At 36.3% G+C, this 9,973-nt stretch overlaps 1 pseudogene; it reads left to right on the top strand.

The window, feature by feature from the left end:
• The first annotated feature begins 7,461 nt into the window (after window positions 1-7,461).
• LOC140878364 (wall-associated receptor kinase 2-like) lies at window positions 7,462-9,817 on the top strand (annotated as a pseudogene).
• The last annotated feature ends 156 nt before the right edge of the window (window positions 9,818-9,973 follow it).

The raw sequence follows: 9,973 nt of genomic DNA, 5'->3' as shown, positions 1-9,973 counted from the left end.
ATCAAAGCCTTGACATAAAATTTCTTAAAATTTTGAGTATGCTCTGTGGTTGCAGCCGTGACTGATCTTCCACATCAGAAAATATTTTTTGAAGATTTTATAAGGCAGGATTCTTGTAGTCAAGATAACGGCAAAATACAAGATAGAAAAGTTCAATGGGAGCAATTTTTTGCTGTGGAAATTGAAGATGCAAGCAATTCTAACAAAGAAGAGTTGCTTGACAGCTATTGGAGATAGACCGGCGGACGTCACGGACGATCAAAAGTGGAATGAGAAAAGATCTCAAGGAAATGTGGCCAGTACTTCAGGCGGTGGTGAAATATTATTCAGCGAAGCAACAACGGTTGCGGAAAGCAGACACAAATTTTGTGATGCATGGATTATGGATTCAGGAGCGATGTGGCACATGACGTCAAGGAAAGAATGGTTCGATCAGTATGAACCAGTCTCAGGAGGATCTGTATTCATGGGAAATGATCATGCCTTGGAAATTGCTGGGATCGGTACCATTAAAATCAAAATGTTTGATGGTACTATTTGCACCATACAGGAGGTACGACATGTGAAGGACCTGCCAAAGAATCTTTTGTCTTTGGGGCAATTGGATGATATTGGGTGCAAAACCCGTGTCGAGAAAAGGGATCATGAAGATTGTGAAAGGAGCGCTTGTAGTTATGAAGGCGGAAAAGGTTGCTGCAAATCTGTATGTATTATTGGGGGAAACATACAAAGAGACGGAACTAGCTGTTGCATCAATTGGTTCGGGAGAAGAATCAACAGTGTTGTGGCATAGAAAGCTTGGACATATATCAGAACGAGGAATGAAGATTATATCTGAACGGAAGCTCTTGCCAGGGCTTAAAAAGTGACTCTACCCTTTTGTGAGCATTGTGTTACCAGTAAAAAACACAGATTGAAGTTTGGCACATCTGCTGCCAAAAGCAAAGGCATATTGGACTGATTCATTCTGATGTTTGGCAAGCACCAGTGGTATCCCTAGGAGAAGCGAGATATTTTGTCTCATTTATTGATGATTTCTCTAGAAGATATTGGGTGTATCCAATCAAGAAGAAATCAGATGTTTTCAAAGTCTTCAAAGTTTTCAAAGCGCGGATTGAACTTGATTCTGACAAGAAAATCAAGTGTTTGAGGACTGACAATGGAGTAGAATATACCAGTGATGAATTTGATGCATTCTGTAAGCATGAAGGCATCAAAAGGCAGTTCATGACGGCTTACACGCCTCAGCAGAACGGAGTGGCGGAGCGGATGAACAAAACTTTGTTGGACAGAACAAGGGCCATGTTGAGTACTACGGGTCTACCAAAGTCATTTTGGGCAGAAGCGGTCAAAATCAGTTCTTACATCATCAATCGTTCTCCTTCAGTGGAGATTGATTTGAAGACTCCGATGGAGGTGTGGACTGGCCAGTTAATTATTCTCGGTTACATACATTTGGAAGTCCGATGTACGTGTTGCACAATGAACAAGAAAGATCAAAGTTGGATTCCAAATTCAGAAAGTGTATCTTCTTGGGTTATGCTGATGGAGTAAAGGGGTTTTGCTTGTGGGATCCCACTGTCCACAAGCTTGTCATCAGCAGAGATGTTATCTTCGAGGAAGATAAAGTGAAGGGAGACAAAGGCACACTGAATTCAAAAACTACTATCATTTAGGTGGAAAATAATACAGACGAAGATCAAGTTTCTTGTGAAGCAGTACCGGAGCACGATGAACAAGAACCAGTTGAGTCAGAGGTTTCCAAAGTGAGGCAGTCAACTCGAGAGAGACGACCACCAGGTTGGCTTTTAGATTATGTCACTGAAAGCAACATTGCATATTGTCTATTAATAGAGGATGGTGAGCCATCGAGTTTTCATGAGGCTACTCAAAGCTCGGATGTATCCCTATGGATGACAGCGATGCAGAAAGAATTGGAAGCATTGGACAGGGATAAAACTTGGGATCTTGTTACACTACCACGAGGGAGGAAAGCTATCGGTAAAAAATGGGTCTAAAAGATCAAACGTGATGGCAATAACCAAGTGGAGCGGTATCGTGCAAGACTGGTTGTCAAAGGGTACGCTCAGCAAGAAGGAATCGACTTCAATGAGATATTTTCTCCTTTGGTTTGACTTTCAACAGTCAGAGTAGTATTGGCAATGTGTGCGGTGTTTGACCTACATCTAAAACAGCTAGATGTGAAAACGGCATTTCTTAATGGCGATCTTGAAGAAGAAATTTATATGCTCCAGCCAGAAGGTTTTGCGAAAAAGGGCAAAGTGAACTTGGTTTGCAGGTTGAACAAATCTCTGTACGGTCTCAAACAGGCGCCGAGGTGTTGGTACAAGAGATTTGATTCCTATATCATGAGCCTTGGGTACAACAGACTCGGTGCAGACCCTTGTACGTATTTCAAGAGGTCTGGTGATGATGATTATATCATTTTGCTGTTGTACGTGGACGACATGTTGGTAGCAGGTCCCAACAAAGATCGGGTCCATGAATTGAAGGCACAGTTGGCTAGGGAATTTGATATGAAGGACTTGGAACCAGCAAACAAGATTCTAGGGATGCAAGTTCATCGAGACAGAAGCAACAGGAAGATTTGGCTTTCCCAGAAAAATTATTTGAAGAAAGTCTTGCAGCGCTTCAACATGAAAGATAGTAAGCCAGTTTCAACCCCTCTTCCTATTAACTTCAAGTTATCTTCTGAGATGTGTCCTAGCAGTGAAGCAGAGAAGATGGAGATGTCTCGAGTACCGTATGCATCAGCAGTGGGAAGTTTAATGTTCGCCATGATTTGTACAAGACCAGACATTGCACAAGCAGTGGAAGCAATCAGTCGGTATATGGCGAATCCTGGACAAGAGCATTGGAGCACAGTTAAGAGGATTCTTAGATACATTAAGGGTACCTCGAATGTTGCATTATGTTTTGGAGGATCAGATTTTACACTCAGGGGCTTTGTGGATTCAGACTATGCGGGTGATACTGATAAAAGAAAATCTACTACTGGTTATGTGTTTACAGTTGCAGGAGTTGCAGGAGTTGCAGTCAGCTGGGTTTCAAAACTACAAACAGTTGTGACATTATCTACAACGGAGGCAGAATACATGGCAGCTACTCAATCTTGCAAGGAGGCAATATGGATTCAAAGGTTATTGGAGGAGCTTGGGCACAAACAAGAAAAGATTCATCTATTTTGTGACAGTCAGAGTGTCTTGCACATTGCAAGAAATCCAGCCTTTCATTTCAGGACTAAACACATTGGAGTTCAATTTCACTTTGTACGGGAAGTAGTAGAGGAAGGAAGTGTGGATATGCAGAAAATCCATACGAAGGATAACATTGCTGATATTCTGACCAAGCCAGTGAGTACAGAAAAGTTTGAATGGTGTAGATCCTCAAGTGGCCTAGCAAAAACGTAAGCACAAGAAAATGCAAGATTGAAAGGATGCGTGGAGATGTGTTTGATTCTCAATCAAATCTCCAAGGGGGAGAAATGTCGGCAAATGTGCACATGTTGTTTGAAAAGTCTAACTTGGCAGGTGCAATAAATGTGGAAAATTCATTCTTGAATTTGCTGCTTGTGTTCAAATTGCATGTTCAGACGAGGGATCAGCTCTATAAATAGAGCTCTTCCCTCGGCATTTCAGAATCATCCCAGCCTCAAACATTCTTCTGTTCTTGAGTGCATTTCATCTTCTATATTTCTATATATATTTGTGAGATGGGTTTTCTCATGTATAAGAGAGTGAGTGTCTCTTTGGAAACACAGAGAGAGGTTGTAATTCTCCAAATATTATAGTGGAATCTTTTGGTCTTGCCCGTGGTTTTTACCCTAATAATTTTTGGGGGTTTTTCACGTAAATTTTGGTATCTATTTTATTCTTCAATTTTCATAGTTTCTATCTCGTAATATCGCACCTGCGACCAACACAAACTACGTTAACCAGGTAAACCACACTAGACTAGCCCTGTGTGACAGGCTAGTCCAAGAAGGTGTTGGTAGGAGGAATCGAACTCCTGACCATGTTGAAGAATTTTAATTATTTTCCATAAATCTAGTTTTTCCATAAAATTTGTAAGTTATCCCACTTTGAATAGAATGATAAAATTTGAATTTTTAGTATGATTATTAGAATTTAAAAGTGGGGATCTTATTATATTAAAATATTATTAATGAATGATCAAATTGTGCAAAATTTTATGATTCAGAATAATATTTTCAAATATGGCATGCTTCCATGTTTTAAAAATCATCACTTCAGAGACTTCTTAGATAAATACTTAATGAATTTTTTTTTTTAAAAAAAAAAATATCAAAGAAAGGAACAATAAATAATTCGGTCAATGTGCGCGCAAAAGGAATATGAAAACCACATTAGTTTAAGAACTCGATCAACTTGTAGACGAGAATGGAATTGAAAAATGATTCGATCTCTCCATAAACTAATCAAATGAAAAAATAATGGTTATATTATTTAATATATTAATAAAGATAATTCAAGTTAGTTTTGGTTCGATATAGAGTTGATGAAAAGAGAATTGACATAATATATATATATATATATATATATATATATATATAATAAAAAAAACTACGTTTACAAGGCTATAAACTACTATTTTTGGTTACATTATTTCAGATAGGGGCGGATCCACCATAGGATCGGGTGGCCACGGCCCCCCGAAAAGTTAAAATTTTTTTAGTACTATATATTTAATATTTATGAGTTTAGTATATATAATATAGGCCCCATAAAAATAAATGAAAGTTCATGTAGCTTAGCGGCAGAAGCTCTCTTGTGTTCATTTTCTAACAGAGTTAGGCATCGTTTGGTTTTTGCGATGAGACTATTAATATAAGGATAAAAATATGATAAATTATAGGATAATAAAAATTGTAATAATTTTATAACTTGTTTGATTGTATTTTTGAGATATTGATAAAAATGAGTGCTAATATTTTTATAGACCAATTTACCTTTGTTGACCATGACATTATCCCATTGAATGACAAATTTCTTCCTCCTCGATTATTGCAGATTTAATCTCCATCTCCATATCTCTCACTACGGTTGCTCCTATTTTCAGATCTGGATCTCTCACTCAATTTCGAATTTAATTTCTTATACAAAGACATTTTGTTAATCATTTATTTGAGGTTTTCTCTGAAATTTTGCAGCGAGCATACGGTCCCATGGATTTATAAATTATCGCTGAAAATCAAAGCTTCGAATTGCAGCTAGCATACAGTCCCATGTATGTATTTGAATAAAAAAAAGTTGATCGAAGATAAAACTGAGTTTGCCAAATATTCTACATACCTTCGAAGGGGGAAATTGGAGGGAAGAAGATGCGGCAAAGAATGGTGGACGCGTGAAAATATATATTAGGGCAAAGGGTAAAAACGTTAAAAAATGAGTAATCAAAGACACTGTTGACATGGGTCTTACTAATACCTACCGTGAGAAGAGGACAATTGTCTGGCTTTTTCCATGTGTTACAGTAACTTTATGCCGGGCCCTAGGTATTACAAAAGTGTGCTAAATTTCTACCAAACGCTTGATTAATCCGTTATCCGTGGCTAATCTTGGTTACCAAACGCTGCCTAAAATTACACACACTCTCTCTATCTCTTTGTTTCATTGATAATCACTTTTTTTTTTGTTTTTTTCCCTAAAACATATAAACTTGTACAATAATTAATTATATTTTTTTCACTTTTTATTTAAAATTAATATGCTCATATTTAATTGAGATTTTTATTACATATATAGATTATTTTCAATAATTTTTTTACAACATATAAGTATCCATTAAATAAGATAATATTGGAAAGTTATTTATCAGTTGAAATTTTCAAAAAAAAAATTGTTAATATGTTTGAAAAATAAGTATATATATGAGACGAATTGAGTATAAAATAAAATGATATATACATATATATATTTAAAATAATTAAATAACATATTTGAAATAAATAAAAGAGAATGAAAAATAATAGAGATCGATATAGGAGTTTGTTTTGAGAGTGATCGTTTTTTGTGATTACAGTTTCAAGGTCTACAGCTATTATAAAAAAAAAGTCATTCTCAATCATGGATAATAACAAAATTAGATTTCATAGCAAAATGAAGGACAATTTTCTCTTGGATGCATTGATTATATGTATTGAAATTAATTGCATGCTAAAAATATTTGTATTGATATTATCATAAAAAAACTTCAAAAATTCTAATGAACGTCGAATTCTTTTAATCTACAAATATTTTGTTTAAAACATATATTTGATGTTTAATTATTTGAATATAACTGATACGTTAATTTTATTTTTTTTTTGAATCTTGTGTTTAGTTAGAGACGACCCCTCAAGATCGAAATCCAGTATCCGCCCTGATTTCAGATATTATATATTATTATCTTTTATATTCTTGTTTATACCATTATACTCAACATGTTTAGCTTTGAAAAAAAAAAATTTATTAACAAAGAAATTTGAAAAGTTACGGTCCAATGTTTTACTTTAGACCCGAAAAAATATAAAATACGAAAGCCAACAATAATATGGTCGTCCTGGAATAAGTAGTTAAAATATGAATATTTTATTTTTATTTTTAATTAATAGATGAGATTTTCGCATTAAATTTTGGAATAAATTATTATTATTATATATTTTCATTTATGCTGACCGATATCTAAATACAAAATTAACGCTAGAGACATGTCAAATTGCTCGTACTGGCGCAAACATAAAAAATGAAACCAATTGTGCATGTAACAATCCAAGTCAACGGGATCATATATGCGCTTTTCCAAAACTTGGCACTTTAATTTTAACAATAAATCGAGTCAAGCCGCAAAAAAAGGATTTTTTTTTTTTATCCTTGCGTCATTAATTTTTATAAGGAATTGTAAATTTTTCGATTTTGTTTCAACAAACTAACGTCATATAATATTTTACGTGCAAATGACTTCAGCGGGAAAAGTATATGGCATAGAGATGATTATCTAATTTGCCTCTTACATTAACATTACAAAATATATGGCATGTGGGTTATTATTTTATATATATATATATATTAAATAATAGTTCTATTATTTTTATTTTTTTACAAAAACTTTGTTGTTAAAACAGTCTTTATACATATAATAAAAGGATACCAGTCCCTAATTAGTTTGAGAAAAGGGCCAGTCGAGAAAATATAAAGATTATTTTAAAAACATTCTTTCTGAAAATTTATATAATTTTTACTTGAGGAACGTCGAATCAAACATTATTTTTTTTAAAAAAAAGTAAAAATAAAAAAGGACTTTGATTGCATGTTTAGAAAATAATAAAAAAAGCTTTCAAAAAAAAAAGAAATAATAAAAAAAAGACTTTCAACCATATGATTTATTACATATACTATTTGGGCCCTTCCCACCTCAGATAGAACTCAGTTCTTGTTCAAAATGGCAATATTCCCATTGCTTTTTCTTGTTTTAAGATTATCCTCCGCACAACCATTAGCAAAGCCCAATTGTCTCGATCGTTGCGGCGACATAGGCATCCCATATCCTTTTGGCACCACTCAAGAATGTTACCAAATCGATAGTTTCTGGGTCACCTGTAACAAAAGTTGGAACCCCCCCAAACTTTTCATGCAAAATTCCTCCGTAGAAATCTTGGACATATCACTCGACGGCCAGCTCCGCATCCTGCAGTTCATAGCGCACGACTGTTATGCTCTCAACGACATTAACACAACTACACGGACATCCACAGCGGCCTGGATAAGCTTGCCCACATACATAACAGTGAACAACACTCGCAACAAGTTCACTATTGTGGGATGTGACGCCCATGGATTTGTATCCGGCACACGGATCGACGGGAGTTACACTACCGGGTGTACTGCAATCTGTTATGATGAAAATGATTTGGAACCAGGGTCTTGCTCGGGTATAGGTTGCTGTCAAACTTCTATTCCTAAGCAAGTTCAGAGCGTGAGGGTGACTCTGAGTAGCTATTTTAATTATACTTTGGTTAAAGATTTTAATAATTGCAGTCATGCTTTTGTTGTTGAGGAAACCTACTTTAGCTTTTGGTCGAGAAATCTTACAAACTTGAACAGTGTGGAGAAGCTTCCAATGTTGGCCGATTGGGCTATTGGGAATGAGACATGCCGGCAAGCAATGGCAAATTCGTCTGAGTTATGCGTGTGCGAGCAACCAGTCCGAGTGCTACAAGCCCGTTAATGGTTATGGATATCGGTGTTCTTGCAAAAGTGGTTACCGAGGGAATCCGTATCTCGTTGATGGTTGCCATGGTATGCGTAGGATCAAATATCGATGAATGTAAAGATCCAGAGCTAAACACATGCGAAAAGTCTCATTTTTGTAGTAACTCGGATGGCGATTTCACATGTGTCTGCCCCAAAGGGTATCATGGCGATGGGGAAAAAATGGGAAAAGGTTGCATTCGTGGTGAATCACTCATTTATAAATTTGCTGCAGGTTAGATTGAATGATACTCCAATTTATTGAGTAAGCTAGAACTGTATAAATCAAAGGAGCTAATAAACAATTTCATCTTGATATATAATTGCTAGCAGGTATCGCTTTAGGAGTAGTTATATTGCTATTGTCTGCTTGCTTGTTGTACTTGGAACTCAGAAGAAGAAGTTTAATCAAGATGAAGCAAAAGTTTTTTATTCGAAATGGTGGCCATTTGTTGCAAGAAAATCTTTCAAAAAAGGAAAGATCACCTGACAATGTGGCCAAAATTTATAGTTCCTCCGAGCTGCAAAAGGCAACCAACAACTTCCACGACAGTATGATCATTGGCCAAGGAGGTTTTGGCACTGTATACAAAGGTTTCTTACCAGATAACAGAATAGTAGCCATCAAGAAATCCAAACAAGTAGACCTAAACCAAGTCGAGCAATTCGTCAACGAGGTGGTTGTTCTTTCTCAAATTAACCACAAAAATGTTGTCAGGCTCCTTGGTTGTTGCTTAGACACAGAAGCCCCTCTTCTGGTATACGAATTCATCCGCAACGGCACCATCTCAGAACACATACATGATCAGGCAAAGGCGCGTTTGCTCGACTGGGACATGCGATTAAGAATAGCCACGGAAACAGCTGGTGTGCTCTCATATTTGCACTCTGCAGCATCAACTCAAATCGTTCATAGAGATATCAAGCCAGTAAATATACTTTTAGACGACGATTTCACAGCAAAAGTGGCTGATTTCGGAGCTTCAAGATTGGTTCCTGTGGATCAAACTCAGTTATCTACGATGGTGCAAGGAACTTTCGGATACCTTGATCCTGAATACATGCAAACAAACCAACTGACCGAGAAAAGTGATGTTTATAGCTTCGGTGTAGTTTTGGCGGAGCTACTAACAGGCAGGCAGGCTTTAAGCTTTGATAAGCCAGAGTTGGAGAAGAACTTAGCCTACTTTTTCCTCTACAAACTGAAACAAGGAAGTTTAGTCGAAATTCTTGACGATAACATCTTGTCCAAGGCAAATAGTGTGCAACTAACAGAAGTTGCTATGCTTGCAAAGGGTTGCTTACATGTAAATGGGGACGATAGGCCGAGTATGAAAGAAGTCGCCATGGAACTCGAAGGGCTTAGAGCTGGAGCACACGCACACTCGTGGCCTCACACCAAACATACTGAAGAAGAGATGGAATCCTTGCTTGGGGAGGGATCCAATCCCTTTGTCGATGGAAATGGTACATATTGCAGCACCAGCAATACATATGATAGCCTTAGAGATCACATTATTGTACCGATGCATACTGGTGGGAGATAAGATGTTACTATTTAGTTGCATAATGGCTAGCATTACTATTGTTAATTGGTTCCTGATTTTCATCCATTTTTTATTAATGTACTATATATATAATGTAACATTTTCACTTCCTGCACAAAAAAATGAAAAAAAAAAATGTCACACAAGAGTAAAAAA

The sequence above is a fragment of the Henckelia pumila genome, chromosome 2 (genome assembly GCF_033568475.1).
Source record: "Henckelia pumila isolate YLH828 chromosome 2, ASM3356847v2, whole genome shotgun sequence".
Classification (NCBI taxonomy): Eukaryota; Viridiplantae; Streptophyta; class Magnoliopsida; order Lamiales; family Gesneriaceae; genus Henckelia; species Henckelia pumila.
The sequence above is the reverse complement of the archived record's forward strand: the minus strand, read 5'-3'. Positions and strand labels throughout refer to the sequence as shown.